This window comes from Ursus maritimus, unplaced genomic scaffold (genome assembly GCF_017311325.1).
Source record: "Ursus maritimus isolate PB19 unplaced genomic scaffold, ASM1731132v1 scaffold_6, whole genome shotgun sequence".
NCBI classification, from domain to species: Eukaryota; Metazoa; Chordata; class Mammalia; order Carnivora; family Ursidae; genus Ursus; species Ursus maritimus.
In genome coordinates this window covers 1,495,629-1,514,893 of record NW_024426774.1, presented here as the reverse complement: position 1 = coordinate 1,514,893, position 19,265 = coordinate 1,495,629, and the positions used below count along the sequence as shown (strand labels likewise).

Here is a 19,265-nt window from a genome sequence, read left to right as displayed (position 1 = left end):
AAAAAAAAAACCCAGAAAAGTAACATATTTTACTAATTAACTTATATGCTTTTTTAATATTTTTTTCTACATTTGGGGGTTGCTGTGTATACTTTGACAGCCTTTACGTATGACAATGATTTTGTAATCGCATTTTCTGTAAAGAGAGTATGAAGCTGATTCAGTCTATGCCCTAGCATGGTTGATCAAAGCTTGTTTTTTATGATTGACAGTTTTGAGTAGATGTCAAAAAGAAACAAATTCTCTGTTTGCAATTTGACGTTGCAAGGTGGTGAAGAATTTTCATGATTGGAAGAATTTTCCATGGACTTATTCTGACTCACTTCTCCTCCACAACCCCATACTTTTGCAGCCAGAACACATGCATTTCACAATATGATTTTTAGTCCCACGATGTTCTGCCATGATGCCTGGGGTGTCATAACAAAAGACACCTTTACTGCTCTCATCACTTAGGAAATTCCAAGAGGCTCTGTGTCAGAAATGGGGACAAAAACCAAATAATATATATATATATATTTTCTTTTTAAATATTTATTTATTTATTTTGGGGGGGGTGGGGCAGAGGGAGAGAGAGACTCTTAAGCAGATTCCCAATGAGTGCAGAGCCCTACACACAGCTCAACCTTACGACCCTGAGATCATGACCTGAGCCGATGCTGAGAGTCGGCTGCTCAACTGACTGAGCCACCCAGGCACCCCCAAATAATATATTTCTAATTCTAGATTTCAATATCACAAAAAGAGAAGTGGTTCAGAGGGTTCAGAGGAGTCTCCGGAACCACAACTATCAGGGGCATCCGCCCAGACGACCCCATTGCTTCTGTCAGGGCCCTAACGAACCTGCCGCGGCTGAGGACCCCATCATCACTGATGCTTGGCAACTCCACCTTTTAGCTCTGAGTTTCGTTTTTAGACTTTCCTCCTCTCCCATGGCGGGAGACATGGCCTTTTTGGAACTGCTTAAGTATCCTCCGGCCTTTGTCTTTAGATTTCTGTTTTTTTTTAAGATTTTATTTATTTATTTGACAGAGATAGAGACAGCCAGCGAGAGAGGGAACACAAGCAGGGGGAGTGGGAGAGGAAGAAGCAGGCCCATAGAGGAGGAGCCTGATGTGGGGCTCGATCCCATAACGCCGGGATCACGCCCTGAGCCGAAGGCAGACGCCCAACCGCTGTGCCACCCAGGCGCCCCAAATAGATTTCTGTTGTTTGTTAATTGCGCTCGGTTTTTCATTCTCTCTCTGTAGAAGGTCATTGCAACCTAAGTCAACCACTGGATCCCCTGTGTTTATACACATAGATTCTGTACCCCTCTACTTGCATGCCCCGTTGTTTTTTTTAAGCCCAAAGCATTGCAGCTTGGGTTTTTCCACCATCAGAGCATTCTCCCAAGTCAATGTCAGTGAAAATGATAGCTACTGGGTTGCCCCCTTGCTGCAGGGACCCTCGGTGCTCCGTGGACATACCTCCTGAGATGGAACACACCCCCTGATCACTGATCAGGCCCCCTGCCACACCTTCTTGCCTGCTTTCCTGGGCCACTCCCAGTACCAACGTGTCAGGTTGGTCCTCTGGTAAGCAGCCGCTGGGGCGATGGAAGTACTGGAGGTTTACTGGGGGTAATGCCTGTTGAAACTGCAAGGGGAGGAAGCAGGAATGGGCAGAGAAAGACTCCACCCCACAGTGCAAATCTGAAACATGTGGAAGGACACAGGGAAGGGGAATAGGCAGCGACGCAGACTGAAATGCCTACCTGAAGTCTTACCCAACCTGATCGGAGGTTGGAGCGGGAGGACGGCCCATTAGAAGCGGCCCCCATTGGGCGGCAGTGTCCAGCTGCTAGGACCCTGGCGCTCTTCTTCATTCATCTGAAGGCTGCCCAGGGGGAGCATGGCCTTGGCTCAAGCCCTGGCAGATCCTAAAGGTTCAGTGGTGGGGGGATCTCAGCTGACGGGACTCCCCGCTGTGGACCGGCATGCTCTTCATGAAGGGACTTCTGAGAGGAAACCTCCATGGCTGCCACACCTGGAGTGGGGTCTAGAAGAGGCTGAAGCTCTGGGTGCACTTGGCCCTTTGGCCCTGTAGACTCCTTACCCTTAGGGTAGGAATGAAGCCAGAGGAGAAAAGAGTGGGACCCCCGAAAGTGCCGGTTACACTGCTCTTGCCCTGGACTAAGGCTGTCACGGCGTGGATGCAGCTCGACTTCTCCTCGGCCAGAGCTCCCAAACATCCACAGCTGCTAGAGCACCCCCCAAAGTGGATAGAATGTGCTGGAAAGGAAGTCTGAGCGGAAGGAGACAGGGGTCTTAACTGATGGGAGTTTTAAAACATCTGAAAATTTGTTAGTTTTATAAAAACACACGAACCCATGGAACCGTGGCTTGAGTCCCTACCCAAGTCTTGGAAGGGGATCTTGAAAGTAAGGGACCCTCATTAGCTTCATGGTAAATCCATCCCTGCCTTAACTACTACCATTTCCATTCTGGAAAGTTCTGGTAACTTGAGGTTCTTTTTCAGATGGCAGCTGAGGCTTCCTGCCCCGGGGAAGAGACGTCACAAGTGAAGGCAGACAACCAAGAAGACGGTTCCTGGTTTTGAGTGTTTAATTATGGCCATGGTAGAGATAAAAAAAAAAAATTTTTTTTTTCAAGAGAAAAGGCTTTGGGGTGGCCAAAATCTAGGCTTTTGAGCTTCAAAATCCCGATCCTTGAATGACTTAGAGGATAATGCTTATGCTTATATATTTGGAAACAGAAACATAACCTGGTTACTCAGAGACATTTTCCAACACCTTGAAGTATTTGTTGCTTAAAAATTCCACAGCCTGGAGCCAGTGGCAGAGGAGGAGGAGGTGGTCAGCCGAAGGGAGGAGAGCAGGAGAAGCAAGAGGGTTGGGTAGGTATTGCCATGTGACTCCAAGGAAAGGATCCTAGATCAGACCCCTAGGGGAAAGGGGCACAACAGAAACTCCAGGTCCATTTGGGGATTTGGCTCTGAAGAGGACTTTCGCCTTGCTTCCAGAGATGAGCCCCGAGGTGACAAGTCTCAGGATCTCCCCACAGGTCCATGTGACAGAGGCAGAATAGAGAAAGCTGCATGCTGGATGGATGCAGACAGCCCCTAGGAACCCCCACCACCAGCAGAACCGTAGGACAACAGCCACCTGTTTCTGAGCTTTCCAGAGGGTGAAAGAGAATAGGACCTAGAGAGATCTTACAGCTGGGACAGGCGCTTGGGCATCTGATCTGATGACAAGAGACCAGATGGGAACAAGGGTGCCTTGAGACGGGTCTGTGGGGAGTGGGGAGGGCGGCCACTACCGACTGGGTGAGCTGGGAGTCATGCGGATGGACACGAAGTCCCTGGGGAAGGTGTCTCAGGGACTAGACTGTGCTGGGGTCCCGAACTGGCTGGAGACACCACGAACTGCCTGAGATAAGGTTTCTGCCACCCATCAGAAGAACGGAAGCTCCACACAGACATTAAACTGGAGAAAGACAAAGTTTTGACTTTTATGCACATGAGTTGGCGACCTGAGGTTTCATATCCCCACACGGGGTCAGAGCAAGGACACGAGCCCGTCACAGATGTCCCCTGGTGCCATTTCTGCTACATAATCAGTGTGCAGCAGACCACGGCAGGACGTCTCCTGTCCCCGCACCTACCCCCGCCCCCCAGATTTGCTCTGCGCTTCTCCACTGACTCTTGGCTGTGGGAAGCTGACCTCATGGGCTGGAACACAACACGGGGCGTATTTGCCCTCTGGTTTCCAGTTGGGTTTGGCCCATGGGAGGCGCCAACCAACAGGAAACGGGAGGGGGTGGGAGGAAAGAACGTGGGGGTATTCGTTCCCCGGCTTTGGCACGGGCTCCTGCCTGGTGGCCCGCTCCCGTGGGCCCGGCTCGCACCGAAGTTCCAGTAAGAGCTCCTTCTCTTCCCCCTGCGGGCCTGTGCGTGGCAAGGGCTTCCCTGCTCTTGCGGACCTTGGGGCGCGTCACTCTCCCCCCCTCCCCGCCTTCCCTCCACCCTGTGCACACCTTTGTAAATAGGCCTTTCCTTATGCTCCTGTGAATCACCTCTCCCAAGCGTGCCATCTGTTTCCTGCGGGGCCCTGGTCGCCGCGGCTCCCGGCAGAATCACTTTCAGTTTGAGAACCAGGGCCGCTCTTCCTGTGCGATCCGGTGGAGTCGGCGATCCGTTCTGAGCCTCGGTTCCTTCACCTGGTACATGAGACTATAACACCCCAGCCTTTCCTCCTTCCAGGGGATATTGCGAGACATCGGAATATAGGTGAAAATACTCAGGAAAAAAGTAAGGCGTAACTATTAATAGAATGATTAAAAGCGATAATAGGAGGGCGCCGGGGTGGCTCAGTCAGTGGAGCGTAAGGCTCTGGGTTTTGGCTCAGGTCATGATCTCAGGGGTCGTGGGATCAAGCCCCATGTCAGGCTCCACGCTCAGCGGGGAATCTGCTTGAGATTCTCTCCCTCTGCCCCTCCCACCTCTCTCTCTCTCTCTCTCAAATAAATAAAAATAAATCTTTAAAAAGTAATTTAAAAAAAAGTGATAGTGGTAGTAAGGTTCCTGCTCGTAGCTCTCCTCCGGTCCGTCTCTTCTCTCCAGCACCAAAGCACTGACCCCGTCTTGGGCGCTTGCAAGGCTGCTGTCCTTTGTTGTGAAGCCCTGTGCCCACGGAAAGGTGACACTTTGTGACCAGATACAGCGCACAACTCTTAGAGCCGCTGCCGCCGCATTTTGACAATGACCTCGGTGGGCCCCGGGGCGGTGCTGTCCCCTCTGAGCTCCGTCTCCCGCCCTCGCATCCTCTGGCTGGGTTTGCTGGGAGCTGGTCCAGCCCCCACCCTTTCTGAAGCCACATGGCACCAGGGTCCCTCCCATGGGAGCAGAGGGTGGGCCCGGCCTGACGCAGTGAGAGCCGGTGGGAATTTAGACTGCCCCGAGCTCCGTCAGAAAGCGAATTGCCGGCGGCATCTTCACGGCCAGGCGGGCTGTGAGCGCCCCGCAGCTGAGCGCGAGGACTGCTGCGGATGCTTTCCCGGTCCTGTACGCGTCTCAAAACGAGAACATGTTCCTTGGCTTCTCCCGCTCTTCCCTCCAGGCTCTTCTCCGTCAGGCGTTTTCACTGTCGTTTCTACAAGGCCCGTCCCCTCCACCAGGCCTGACCAGGCAGGGACATGAGGATCAGCAAGGCCAGGAGTGGCTTCCATGTGACCAAGAGATCTCAGACCCAAGTTGTTTAAAACCCAAAGTTGGAGCACCTGGGTGGCTCAGTTTGTTAAGCCTCTGCCTTTGGCTCAGGTTATGATCCCAGGGTCCTGGGATCAAGACCCACATCCGGCTCCTGTTCAGTGGGGAGTGTGCTTCTCTCTCTCTCCTTCTGCCCCTCCCCCTGCTTGTATGCTCTCTCCTCTCTCTCTCTCCCTCTCTCTCTCTCTCTCAAATAAATACATTTTTTTTAAAGAAGGTGTTCTGATGGCAGCTCACCTCCAAGTAGCCACCCCATTTGCGTCAGAGACAGAAAGAAGAGGGTGGGGCCAAGGACAAAGAGCTAAATGAAGATCCCATCAGGTCTACTTCTTCTCAAAATTTGACCCCAAACTCTCACCTGGGACATCACTAGCACATGTGGGTTACATGGGCTTCTAGGGTCTAGCCTGGGAATCTAAACCTCATTAATTACGTGGTGCCCATGGGAAAGTCTGTTCTGATCTCCAGCACTGTGATCCAGTCGAGCTGTTGGACATGGACCAAAGTTACACTGGGAAATGCCTGGGTCAACTGTAATCAGATGTGTCAAATCCGGCAGTGCGGCTGGGCTTGGAAAGCGGGAGGGGGTGGGGTGGGAGAGGGACAGGAAGGGAGAGACGTGGGTGGCACAGCAGTATGACAACACTAGGAAAAGGGGGGGGGCTGCAGCACGCGTGGCTACATGCTGTCACCGTCACCAGACAGCTCCGAAGCCAAGGCTTCCCCGAGCTCACGTCTGTCAAGAGACTCCTCACTGAGCGTCCCTTTCTCTGTCTGGCTCTGTGTAGTGGAAAACAATGTCTGTGGCCCACTCCCTGGGCCTTCTCCTCAGAAGCAGCTATGGGGGCAGGAGTGTGAGACTGAGGCCTTCCGGAGGCTTCCAGATTTAAACCAATCCCACAGACATGCGGCAGAATTGCCTATAGAGAATTGTGTTATAGCCAAGTGCCGGGGTATATATTTATCTGTGCCTGAGATTCTCATCTCTTTTTAAAGAAAAAGCCACACATTTGGCTAAAAGACAAAGTGGAAAAAATGTACTCTTGAACAAATATTCAGGATGGTTGCTCAGAATGTTTGAAATGATGAACTGTGTGGAAAAAAAAAGTGCCTGTGGCAAATTGTTAGCAGGCTATATTTGGGGGTCCAAATCCAGGGCCCCCGCCAACTGAGTTCACCCAGCCCGAGTGTTTTTCCATGTCTATTTATAACTATCCACACATTCACACACAAAAAATGCAGTGGACATTCGACTTCGTTTCTAGATGACTAAAATGTTCTGAATGTATCCGATTACAGCACGTGAGAACCTTTGGCACGGCCTGCGATTAGCCTTACTTACTGGAGAAGGGATTAATCAATGCGCAGAAAACAACGAAATAGGATCCTTTGGGAATTTGAAAGTATGAAAACAACTTTTGCTTTATTTCCTTTTTAAAAATATAATTGACTTCCACAAAACTTGATTACACTCCAACCATGTGAACCACTAACTTGGGACCTATATATGAGGAAGGCATGTCTCTGGTCCCAAGGAATTTTCTGGGGAGGTACAGATACTGGAATAAAGTACATTTGAAGGATGATCAGTGCCTTCACAGAACTGTAGACAAAGCTACTGGGCACACAGAAGAGGGAGTGAATGTAACGAGCAGTTGACGCCTCCCAGCATCCTTTCTTTTTGCTCCCTTTGGGGAGACACAGGGCTCGGGGCAAGTATGGCTGATGTGGAACAAGTGACCTGGCTTGGCCAATCAGAGCTCTCCATCCCTCTGGGCACAGTGATTGGCTCGGGAGAGACCATGCTCTCTAAGCAGGACAAATCAGAGTGAAGATCAAGCCTTTGGCTGGGAAAGCAACCACAAAGACTCTCCTCTTTTTGTTGGATTTGAAGGAAGAAGTCCCAGGTGCTGCTGAAAGCTGTTCTGTACCCATGAGGTGAGTCAGCCTTCAGACAGGGTTGACTGCAGAAGGTGAATAAAGAGACAAAAATAAACTAGTCCCTGAATCACCAGAATATTCTTTACCTAACACCATTTTTATTCTTGATTTTTCAGTCACAGGAGGCAATAAAATCCTCTCACTGTTTTGTTTTGTTTTTTAAAGATTTTATTTATTTAACAGAGATAGAGACAGCCAGCGAGAGAGGGAACACAAGCAGGGGGAGTGGGAGAGGAAGCAGCAGGCTCACAGAGGAGGAGCCTGATGTGGGGCTTGATCCCAGAACACTGGGATCACACCCTGAGCCGAAGGCAGACGCTTAATGACTGTGCCACCAGGTGCCCCCAAATCCTCTCATTATTAACGTCACTTTGAGTTGGGTGGTTTTGAATTTCCAGTTAAAAGATCCTTAACTAATATAGGATGGATCAGGATATACTTCTTGGAGGAGGTGGCATATAACCTAAAACTTGGAAGATGAGTAGGACAGGGACCAGTGAGGTGGGAGAGGACAGGGATGTTCCCAGCGGCTGAAATGTTGCACGTGGCTGGATGAAGGATGAGCCCTGTTCCAAGTAAGCTGACCCTGGAAAATTGGGCTGACTCAGGTCATGATGAGTAGGGAAGGACACACTAAGGAATGTCGTCTTAATGCTGTGGGCAATGTTTGTGTGCGTGCGATGGGAGGTCGTTCCCTGCTTTCTCAAACCCCTTCCCAGGTACCAGAAGTTCATTCATTACATTAGCATTTGCTGTTCAGAGGACTGAGGGTCAAACTTTATAGCAAATGTAAGACAAAACAGAGAATGTTCTAGTGAAAAATCGAAGACTGTTAGTTTTCTAGGGCTGTCGTAACAAATTACCACAAACTGGGAAGCTTAAAACAACAGCAATTTAATTCTTTCACAGTCTAGAAGCTAGCAGTCCAAAATCAAGATGTCAGCAGCATCAGCCTCCGTCAGAAGGCTCTAGGCGAGGCTCCTTCCTTGCCTCCTCCAGCTTCTGGTGGTCCTGATGTCACCTGGTTGTGGCACTTTTACTCCAGTCTCTGCTTCTGTCTTCACATGACCTTCTTTCCGCCATCTCTCTGTCCTCTCCTCTTCTTTTAAGGGCACCAGTCATTGGATTTGGAGCCCACCCGAAATCCAGGATAATTTCATCTTGAGATACTTTACCAATTACATCTATAAAGACCCTATTTCCAAATAAGGTCTTCTTCTAAGGGTCCAAGTGGCATCAATTAGGGGGGACACCACTTGACCCAACACACTGACCAAAACCCAAAGCCAACTTACACTCCATAATTTACGCCATTTAAACCATGGGTGCCCATCCTGATGGCTCTGCTGGGGTCAGTGCTGCACATTGCTGAACCCTCAGGCGTCCTGGGAGCCCACCCAGGTGTGCCCCTTTAACAATTAGAAGTATTTATTGAGAACTCATGATGTAAGATTACGGCACTAAGAGCTTCCTCTTCCATGCAGCTACTCCTGTTGGCTTCTGACAGGGCAAGGTTGTCCTTGACAAGTATGAGTGAGGAAAATAACAAAGGAGGGACTTGGCAGGAAGGCCTTATAACCCCACTGGACAGATGCGGCTCAAAAAACCAAAGCCACTTGCTCAGAGGGGAAGGGACAGTGCCGAGCTGCAAGGACACTCTCTCTAACTCCAAACTCGTGTTGGTAACCTCTCTTACTACTTTCTTGGCTCAGGACAAAAGTAAAAGGCAGCAGGAAAGTTTAGTGAATTACCTTGACTCCTGCTATCCTGATGGTCAAGTCGAGGCAGAGAAAGGGAAAGCCATTGAGCCGTATATTTGAAACCCCGAGCTCCCTCTCCAAATTTGCAATTTTTACTGTCAAGTACCTTTCGTGGCATCGTGCTGGGAGGAGCAAGCCCGCAAGAGATGGAGCTGATGTTGTCAGGACATTCTGTGTCCGGGCTGATCCGCAGCCCAACAGTAGTGGGGGGCAGTGAACAGGAAAGACTTTTAGGGGGACATCATTCAACCTCTAAATATAAAAAAATCAGCAACTGAACTTTGGACAGGGACCCAGGAGAGGTACTTTGGATAGAGTCATTATAGATTATTCTCTGAATCCAAGAGGCTAATGTGGTTTTATGGCTCAAAGGCTAAGCCAGTTGGGACATGATTTCTTAAGGTTTTGGAAACAAACCAGAATATATTGTCCTTCTCTTGTGCAAAATCCAAGTGCATTTGCACCTGACATTCTGTGTACATTTCTGGTGGTTTGATATCAAGAAAACTATTTTAATTCCTCATTTGTTTAACTGATAGGGGATAAGATCTCCCTATGAGTGAATTTCCCAGGTAATTGAAGATTAACCTATTGAGAACTAAAACATTTGAACTTTCACGATTTGGGGAAGACCCTTTCCAAATGGTACCACGCATACAGGCACCTTCTGAGACAAGGCAATGAGATGATGCCTCGGGGTCACTAGTAGGAATGTCATTTCTCATTCTGCCAGGTACAGCGATGCCACCAGCAGCAGGACAGCATAGCAGACAGTCTGGGCTCTTGATCGGGCTGACCCAGCTTTGAATCCCAGCTGTGCCACCCACCAGCTGTGTGATCTTATAGAAGTGATCTAACCTCTCAGCCCTTTTCCCCATACATAAGGTGGAAATAATAATTGTCACCTCCTGGGGATTCAATGAGATCATGTATGTACATAATATACAAAAAGCTTTTAGGAGCATATCTTACAAATAGAATGTGATCGTATCGTTAGCATTATCAACGATGCACCAAAAAGTCAGATATTCTTATGGTCCCTACGCCAATTATGCCAAGACTGTTGTTTTCATTGAGTTTTATGTCTGCTTTGTGGTTTTTGCTTTTTTTTTCTGTTTTCCTGCAGCAGAGAGGTGATCTGATTACTTCCTTACTGCCAGACCTCTCCCTGCTGAGGGTGCTTGTCCCATGTCGCTTTCCTCGTCCTTCCTCGTTCCATTCATTCATTAACATCCATTGGTGACAAAACACAAAGCAGGAAATAAATGCCAAGAAAGAGTTTCAGATATAGTGTTTTGAGAACTGAAGGAGAGGGGATGAAGAAATGAAGAACAGGTGAGTGTGAAGGAATTCATAAAAAGAGCAAAAGGAGAATGACCGAGCACATTCTATAAGGCTGAGAGACCCCTCCCCAAGGGCACACCTAATTTTCCATTGTCATCGACTAGCAGCGCACAGCATCACAGAGCTCATTTTTGGCATGAGCGAAAGGTCTACAGGAATCTCAGAGGCCTTCCAGGGCCATGTCCTTCAGGGTGCAGTTATGTAAACTTGGGTGCCTCAAACTCAACAGATCCAAAATGCTAAATGTATCACATTCACAGCCAAACAGCCTGTTCTCCTTACATGCCCATTTCGTCTGTTGGCAATACACGCAGCGACACTGTGGGAAATCTGGGGGCTGTTGGGAATCTACCCCCACGAGTGCCTCCCACCTCCAGTTATCCCAGACATTCTTCTCTCTGATCCCTCCTCGGTCCCTGTCCATTTCCGTCCTACACCTCGGGTCAGGAGTCCTTTGATCCTTTACTTAAAACTTGGCTCGTTCCTGGGGTACCTGGGGGTCTCAGTCAGCTAAGTGTCCGACTCTTGATTTTGGCTCAGCTCATGATCTCAGGGTCGGGGGAAGGAGCCCTGTGTTGGGCTCCACAGTTAGCACAGAGTCTGCTTGTCCCTCTCCCTCTACTCCCCTTCCCCCCTCAAATAAATAAATAAAAATCTTAGAAAAAACAGAACAAACACCAACTTGGCTCATTCCTCCTAGTGAATGCAATGCCCTAGATCCTTTAGGGAGGAGGGATCCAGAAGATGGGACCACAGCATCAAAGCTGCGGAGAAAAATGAGGTCAGGGAAAGGTCGATACACTTGGCAATGAGAGGCCACTTTTTCTGGTTGTGATTTACTTTGGTAGTTTTCGTCTAAAGTGCGGTTGAATCAGCATTATACTGAACTATTCACAGACGCAGCGACAGAGACTTGTCCTCACACGAGCGTCAGATCTGATAGGATGAGTGTCTCCAGCCCATACCCTTTATTTTGCAGAAATGGAAATTGGGCCCAAAGACCTAAGTGCCTTGCCCAGGAGAGTGACACAGCAGAGTCTAGAATCTCAGGTCCCCAAGTCCCACCTAATGTTTTCCCACTAAATTAGTGGTTCTCGGCATGGACTCATATTAGAATCACCTGGAAGGCTTTTTACAAAATACCTATGCCTGGCTTTTCCCCAGAGATTCTGATGTAAAAGGCCTCAGAGAGAGCTCAAACCTCTTTTTTTTAAATTTCTAACCTCAATGGAGAACAACTGGACAAGAGCTAGGCTCACCATTTTCCTGGTTGAACCTTTTACCCTCTGATTCAGCTCCTTGAAGGGAAATAAAGAAAATAATGACATTTCCATTCAAATGAAAAGCAGCATGGAGCTGGTGAATCAGAAAACATTCGAACCAAAATGACATTAGAGATAAAATAGTCCAGTGGTTTAAAAAAAACAATTGCTGTGGCTCCCTTTCTCTTAGTGAACTCTTCGGAGGCGGCCCGCTATTTCAGCAGTTAAGGCTGGCACTCACTGGCTTGCTACGTCATGGGGGCAACAGGATGGGCACTGGGGACAGTGAGTAGAGGCCAGGAAGGCCCCTGGTTGCAGGGATGAGTCGGGTATAGTTGGCAATGCTCTTCAAGGTCAGCACCTGAGTACCCCTGCTCACCTGTCTGGGCAGCCGGAGATCCTTGGGGAGAAAGCAGCTGGAAGGGCCTGGGAAGAGTGGTTCTGCCATTCTCCTGTGTTGGAGGTTGTAAAATGCATTGTTGGTTTTTTTTTTAAGATTGATTGATTGATTGATTGATAGATAGATTTGAGGGAGAGAGAGGGAGCACGTGCAAGTGAGCACAGGGGTGGGAAGGGGCAGAAGGAGAGCGCGAGAGAGAATCTCATGCAGACTCCTTGCTGAGCACGGAGCCCGCAACGTGGGGCTCGCTCTCGTGAACCTGAGATTATGACCTGAGCTGAAGTCAAGAGTAAGACACTCAGCCGACTGCGCCCCCCAGGCGTCGTGCGCTGTGGATCTCATCACAGCTTTGTGGGGCCCAGACCGGGAGAAGGTCATGTCCACAATTTCAGAAAACTGAACGGATGCTAGCAAATATTTCTCGGTAGTTAATTACATGTTACTGTCTTTTTTATTCTATAGTTAACATTTTATTTGAGCGTATCTCAGCTTTTTCTGCGTACAGTAAAAGTTTTTACTGAAGCACATCCCGACTCCGGAGATTCTTATGAATTGCTGCTGGCAGGGGTTTGCAGCACCCAGATGACATGTGACCTTTATAACCTGAACTTGGTGACAACCTTCAGAAGTGACCAGTGTATTGAGATTATGTATCTGCATTTCCTCTTGGGTGAAACGCCTCGTTTAATTTTTTCCTCTCAATTGAATGACCTATTACTGGAACTAAAACAATTTTCTTGGCAATCAGTCTTATGATATGCAATCTGTCAGCTTATGCTAGATGGTTGTTCTAGAGCCTGAGAAGACATTACCTTCCTAAGCTAAGCAAGGCTAGCTTCGAAAAACTAAGATGGTTTCTGTTGCCTCTTACTGTGTTGGTGTATGACAGGGGGGTCTCTGGCATAGAAAGAGCTTCTGTCTGCACACTGCAGTGCAGTGTAACATTACAAAGACATTTTCTTTTTTTTTAATTTAAATTCAATTAATTAACATAGTGTATTATTAGTTTCAGAGGTAGCGTTCAGTGATTCATCAGTCTTATATAACACCCAGTGTTCATCACATCACGTGCCCTCCTGAATGTCCATCACCCAGTTACCCCGGCCCCCTCTTCCCCTCCAGCAGCCCTCAGTTTGTTTCCCATGATTAAGAGTTTCTCATGGTTTGTCGCCCCAAAAACATTGTTCAATGAGCGTTCAGGATGCATGCTGAAGACTCTGCAGTGTGGGAGGGCATCGACACGGGGAACTCAGCGGCAGATGACGGGCTGTGGGAATAACGTCCCAGGAAGGACTGAGTGTGCAAACAGACAGGTGGAGACCACAGGCCACTAGCAACAACCACCTGGGCCCGGATAGTCCAAAGATTGTACTTTCATTGTTGGCATTACTTGCAAGATGCAACCTCTCAGAATTGTAAATTATGTAAGAAGATATTAGGGAAACATGGAACTTGAAGGAGTCAAGGGAAGGAGCTTGGGTTTTCTGCAGTTTGGGCAGGTACGGATGCCGAGTCATTATCTTTGAGGTATACCCTTAGCCTGTGGCTACAGCTTGCCTGGGACTGAGGACAGGTCAGACAGAGTGACAGTGTATGTGTCGTGGGGCTGAGGGATGAACAATTTTTCAATGCATTTTTCTACTGACAGTGCTTTTGGTTTTTTAAGGTCCTGAGTGGGAAGTCTAGGAAATCACAAAATTGCAAAGGAAATGATGAAGCCCCGCTGTACAGACTTGCCCTTGGAGGATTGCGCAATCCCATCACTCTTGAGCAAAAATCTCCGTCTGCCCTTTGATGCGGGGGAGGGTGGGCACCATTTCCAAGACCCAACACGGCGCGAGCAAGACGAGCTGCTGCCCCTTTCTTTCTGACTCTAACGGGTGGGATGGGGAATATGACTTGTTTTCACTTTCAGGGGTTGGCCCGAGGGCCTGCAGTCCTAGAGTACACAGAGTCTTTTTAATCTGCAAGAAGGACCAGCTCAACGAAAGCAGGGTTGCCATTGTGAAATTAGACGCAAGATTTGAGAATTAATTCTGACCTAGTGATACAGTCATAAATAAACTATTAATAGCATGACTTCCATTTTGTCCAGTAACTTTATATCTCTGAGCAGAAAGGTCACATTGTTTTGCTCTCCAGTTGCATGAAACGAAGTTCTGGGGTTCTCTCCATAAACCCACAGGGCTTTTGTGTGATGAGGAGAACTGGGTTTGGGGGCTCTTCCAGGCAGAATTGTCAATAGTGTGTTTCTTGGGCTTTCTTAACCACTTTAGAGCCACCACCTTGGCCATTTTGTGGGGACATCCAAATCTATCCGTGAAGAGGAAGCGGTCCCAGGGCTGAGATAAAATCCTGCACTACATGGGCTGCGTGACCCCAACCTGACCACTTGACATTTTAAGTCTAAAGAATCTTTCAATTTCTCAGACTCTGGCAGGAACAGGAGAACATCTTGGATGTTTCTAAAAGTCAATGACCTCTTTAATTCATTCCACTTGAAGGAATAGTTAAATTTCTGGACCTGTTTTTCAAGGCTTTCCAGAATGGACATGTGCCATCAGCTCCCCCTACAGGTCTGAGTCTTTCCTGCCAGAAAATTCCTGGAGGTCCACCATGAAAATGGACTCTGGAGAGAATCTAAATGGGGTCTCATGCTGCTGATAATCGACCCACCTTTCTGCTGGGAGATGCATGTTCTGGGAAAGCACGTATGTCCGAACTTACAAGTACATAATACGCTGCAGGAAAACACAGAGCCAAGCAGGAATTCCGGTGCCCTGTTAGTCGGTTCCTTGCACAACATGAATTTCTTAATACTCTGTTTTCTCTCTCCTTTGTAAGCACTGTGGCCTTCTGGTAGATTTATTACAGATGAAACTCCCTCTGTAAGAACCACGTGCTAAGAAATGACATGCGTGATCGTGGTGTGTGAAGTCTACACGTTGCTTCTCAAAAAGTTTTGGACTGTCCCAAATTTTATATGCTAGTTTTCTTTATTCATGCATTCATTCATTCATTTATTCAACAAAAATTGTGGTAGGCATTATGATATATGACTGATATGTGATAGATCTTGTTTTAGGCATCCTGGATAAAGAAAGGACCAAGAGAGACCAAGGTCCTACGTTCAGGGGGCTTAAGTACCAGGGGGATGACACATAATAAACAAGTACATGAACAAATGTATAATATGATTTCATTGCTATAAAGGAAGATAAAGCAGGCTAAAGGACTGGAATGACTGGTAGGGTATATACTCTTTGAGAGAGTTGGTCAAGGTCGGTTCAATCAGAAAGTTGGATAGCAGAACAACAGTCCATGCCAACGTGTGGGTGAAGAGTGTGTCAGCAGAGCAAACGCAAGTGCAAGTGTCCTGGGGCAGAAATGAGCTTGTGTGTTCCAGGAACAGCAGGAAGGTCCTTGTGCCTGGAACAGAGGGAGTTTAAGAAGCCAGTGATAGAAGATGAGATCCAAGAAGTAGGCGGGGTCCTTTATGGAGGATCTAATAGAAAATGGCGGGGAGTTTGGCTTTTATTATGAGAGGAGCAGTCATTGGAGCTCTCTGAGGAGGGGAATGATGTGATCTGCTTTGTGGCTTTAAAGCCTCACTGTGTGGAGAAAAGACTCAAGGAGCATGCGTGTGGAGACGGAGTCTAGTCGGGCGGCTGTTGCAGAAGCCCAAGTGAGAGGTGATGGTGGCTTGGTGGTAGTCATTGAAGTGGTAAGAAGTAGACAAATCCTGCGTATATTTTGAGGGTAGAGCCATGGGACTTGCCAGTGAACTGGATGGAGGAAGTGAGAAAAAGAACGAAATCAGTAGGACTCCTGGGTGTTTGGCCCCGGGGAACTGGGCAATTAATTGAGGCCAGGTAGACTGGGGGAGGAAGGAGTCTGAGTGGGTGGGTAGCATCGGGAGTTCTGCTTGGACAAGTGAAGTTGCAGAAACTTATTAGTCACCATCTGGAGACGTGGCAGGCAGCTGGGCCTGTGAGTCTGCAGCACGCGCGTGACGCAGGAATAACCAGGGGAAAGTATTTCTGGAAAGAGGAGCTGTGCTCCGTGAGATGTTGTGACATTGCCTTGTCGGCCTGCTCCTTTCCTGGGTCTGTTTCCTCATTCGTCCAAGGATGCGATGAGTAGCCTCTCAGGGTCTTTTCTGCTCGCCAAGTACAAAATAGAACATTAGCATTTAAATTCGCGGGGCAGCAGGAGTGCGCTGAGCCTGCCGTCATTGGGACTTAGGGTCAAAGCGAGGTGTACGACCCAAAGAAGCCTGGCAGCTGATCTTAAGAATTGGAACCGGAAATGTGTCTTTGCAGAGCAACCATCGCTGCTGCCAGTTTTGAAAGCAGGGGTGTTGGGGAAGGAAACGGTTCAGCAACAGAGGATGAACTTGCTCCAGGCAGCAGGGCGTGACATGGGGGGGACCGGATCTGCGGGGAAGGGCGGTGGTCACTACCGTCCCCCTTATCGCCATGACCCATGATAGCAGTGGTGGCGGCTGGGAGCGCTGCAAATCAAGAAAGAACATGTCCATAGAACACTTTGTTTTGCCTTTTGCTTTACTCTTTTTGATACTGGCCTAATTTGCCTGGGGAATTTTTCAGTTTATTTTGTCTCTCATTTTTCGGAAGTAGTCCTTAGTGGAAAAAGACAGCAAGCATTTGTATTTTGTCTCCCGAATTTATCAGGAGCTCCCACACCTCTCACCACCTCATGGGATCAGCAGAACAGCCCTCGGGGCTGGGAAGGTCCCTATCTCATCCTGTTTCAGAGATGGAGAGCGCGAGGGGCCAAGAGGGGCCGGGAGGTGAAGCAGCTTGTTCGGACCACACAGACAAGATAGAGGAATGAATGCATTCTCAAATCCAGGTTTCAGGAATCCCCAACTCTTTCTTCTTTCCATCACTCCAGCTAACGTTCCAAACCCAGAGGTTTCAGCAGATTACGTGGCCAAATTCTCGGCCACTCACTGTGACACAATGGATTCTTTAGGTGCTTTCGTTTTGGGATTGGAATGTAATTTTAAATGACCTTGGTTTAGTTTTTCACGTTGCTTTATTAAGCTTCCCTTAAATTGCTACAGAGCGAGGCCCATGACACATCGGAAAGCATGTTTTCGAAGCACTTCAAATAGAAGCATTAGGCGGTGTTGGCTTTCTCTTTCGCGGTCCTCGGCAAAAGGGAAGGTGAGCGCAGCAGTGTCACCTAGCAGAGGGACGACTAAAATCTAAGTTCATGCATTTCTGCGCAGAGGAGGTGAGGGATGAGGCGGCCAGGAGATTCGGGCCAGAAGAGCCTTACAACTAACTGGCTGCGGCCAGTATTGCCACCTAACAAATTACCCACCCCCCCAACAAACAAAGATGAAAATGAGGGTTCCACTATGCTCACAGGTTCTGTGAATTGCTGCTTAGACAAGGCAGTGTGCCAGCTCTGTGGCCTGGCGAAGTCTGGGCAGATTGCAGGGCTGGAGGTGACTCGGCAGCGGGGGCTCGAAGCCCTAGAGACATTTCACTCACGGGTTTGGTGGTTGATTGGCCGAGGGGGAACCTCAGCTGGGGCAATCGACTGGAAGATCGTCGTGTGGTCTTTCCACAGGCTTGGACTTCCTCCCAGCGTGGAGACTTCTTACACGGAGACTCATGGATCTCCGAGTGCCCCAGAAAGCAAGGACGATACCGCCACGCCTTTTAAACTTAACCTCAGAAGTCGCACATCGTTCCTTTCGCACATTCTGTTGGCATAGGCAAGTCACAGGCCTTCTAAGAATCGAGGGTAGGGGGCGTCAACCGTGCCTCCTGATGGAAGGCTGGCAAAGTCATGTTGTAGGAAAACACGTGCAATGGAAGGCATTCTTGCAGCCATCTTTGGAAAATATCGTCTGCCATCTCCAACATAGTGGGAAAAGCTTTGGGTTTTCCCAACAACAGTGAAGGGACATGCTCATTAAACACCATTAAAGTATGGCTGGGGATATGGCTTATGGCCAGTTGGGTTTGAATTTTCTCTCCCAACCAACCAACCAATCAACCAACCAACCAACCAACCAATCCAGGAACCAATCCAGGTGTTGCTAATGCAACACTTAGTAAGTGGCAGATACCGGGCTGAGAGACAAGGACACAAGAGTGAATCAAACAGGTCTCTACTCAAAGGGTTCCTGGATCTTTTTTTTTTTTTTTTAAAGATTTTATTTATTTATTTGACAGAGAGAGAGACAGCCAGCGAGAGAGGGAACACAAGCAGGGGGAGTGGGAGAGGAAGAAGCAGGGTCATAGTGGAGGAGCCCGATGTGGGGCTCGATCCCATAACGCCGGGATCACGCCCTGAGCCGAAGGCAGACGCTTAACCGCTGTGCCACCCAGGCGCCCCAGGGCTCCTGGATCTTAAACTAGTGTACATAAAGCTAGCTGGAGTAGAAGTTTAAACTACAGATTGCTATCTCCCTTCCCCCATTCTAATTCACTCAGTTCCAGCTGGCACCTAGGACTCTGCATTGTAACGAGCCTGGGTGGTTCTGGTATAACAGGTCTGTGGAGGGCACTTTGAGACCACAGTGGCTTCTGTGCTATCTGGCTAGCCACAGCTCACCCAGCCTCTCCAACAGGATCTGAACCTCAGCCCTGGGGGTAGCTGGGGCCTCTACCCTGAACTCTCTGTCTCAGTCCCAGGTGTAATGGCTGCTCCTTACATCTGCTCTTCCTAGGTTTTTTAGGGTTTTCTTTACTTCTTTTCAGCTAATCCTTTGTAACTTCAATCTCCTGTTACAGTTAATAACTTTTTCTATTAAACTTTGCCTGTTCAATTTACTATGTGATTCCTCTACAGTTGTCCAACAAATATTTACACCCTTTTTCTTGATCTTTATGAAAAAAATATACTTTCATGCCCCACTGATGTTGGGCTTGGCCATGTAACTTGCTTTGGCCAATACGATATGAATGGATGGGACCAGCCTGGACTTTAAGAGGCATCATCTGTTCCTACTTGCCCCAAGGATCAACCACCATTCCTCCAGCCTGGACCCCCACACAAGACTGTCCAACCAATCCACAGACCTGTGAGCTTGAGGATAAGTTATTAACATTTTAAACCACCAAACTTGAGGAGGGGAGTGGGAATTGTTACATGGCATTATCGTGGCAATATTTGATCAATATACTATCTCAGGGGTAGCTGCTGCAAACATGAGATTGGAGACGTGCAGAGGGGAAAAGAGCCATGTCGGCCTTCGGGAAATTGGTCGCTGTCCTAGGAGTGGCCAATGATACTGTGACATTC

The 19,265-nt window shown here is 48.4% G+C and overlaps 2 long non-coding RNA genes across 2 annotated transcripts in view; one reads left to right on the top strand and one right to left on the bottom strand.

The window, feature by feature from the left end:
- LOC121100945 overlaps positions 1 to 2,278 on the bottom strand; it is a 3,706-nt gene extending 1,428 nt beyond the window's left edge. Inside the window, exon 1 of the long non-coding RNA XR_005832718.1 lies at positions 1,757 to 2,278. This is a non-coding gene — a long non-coding RNA (uncharacterized LOC121100945). The remainder of the gene's footprint in view (positions 1 to 1,756) is intronic.
- Positions 1 to 4,402, top strand: part of LOC103659849 — a 4,777-nt gene extending 375 nt beyond the window's left edge. The window contains exons 2-3 of the long non-coding RNA XR_567712.2: positions 1,444 to 1,577; positions 2,521 to 4,402. This is a non-coding gene — a long non-coding RNA (uncharacterized LOC103659849). The remainder of the gene's footprint in view (positions 1 to 1,443; positions 1,578 to 2,520) is intronic.
- Positions 4,403 to 19,265: the final 14,863 nt, after the last annotated feature.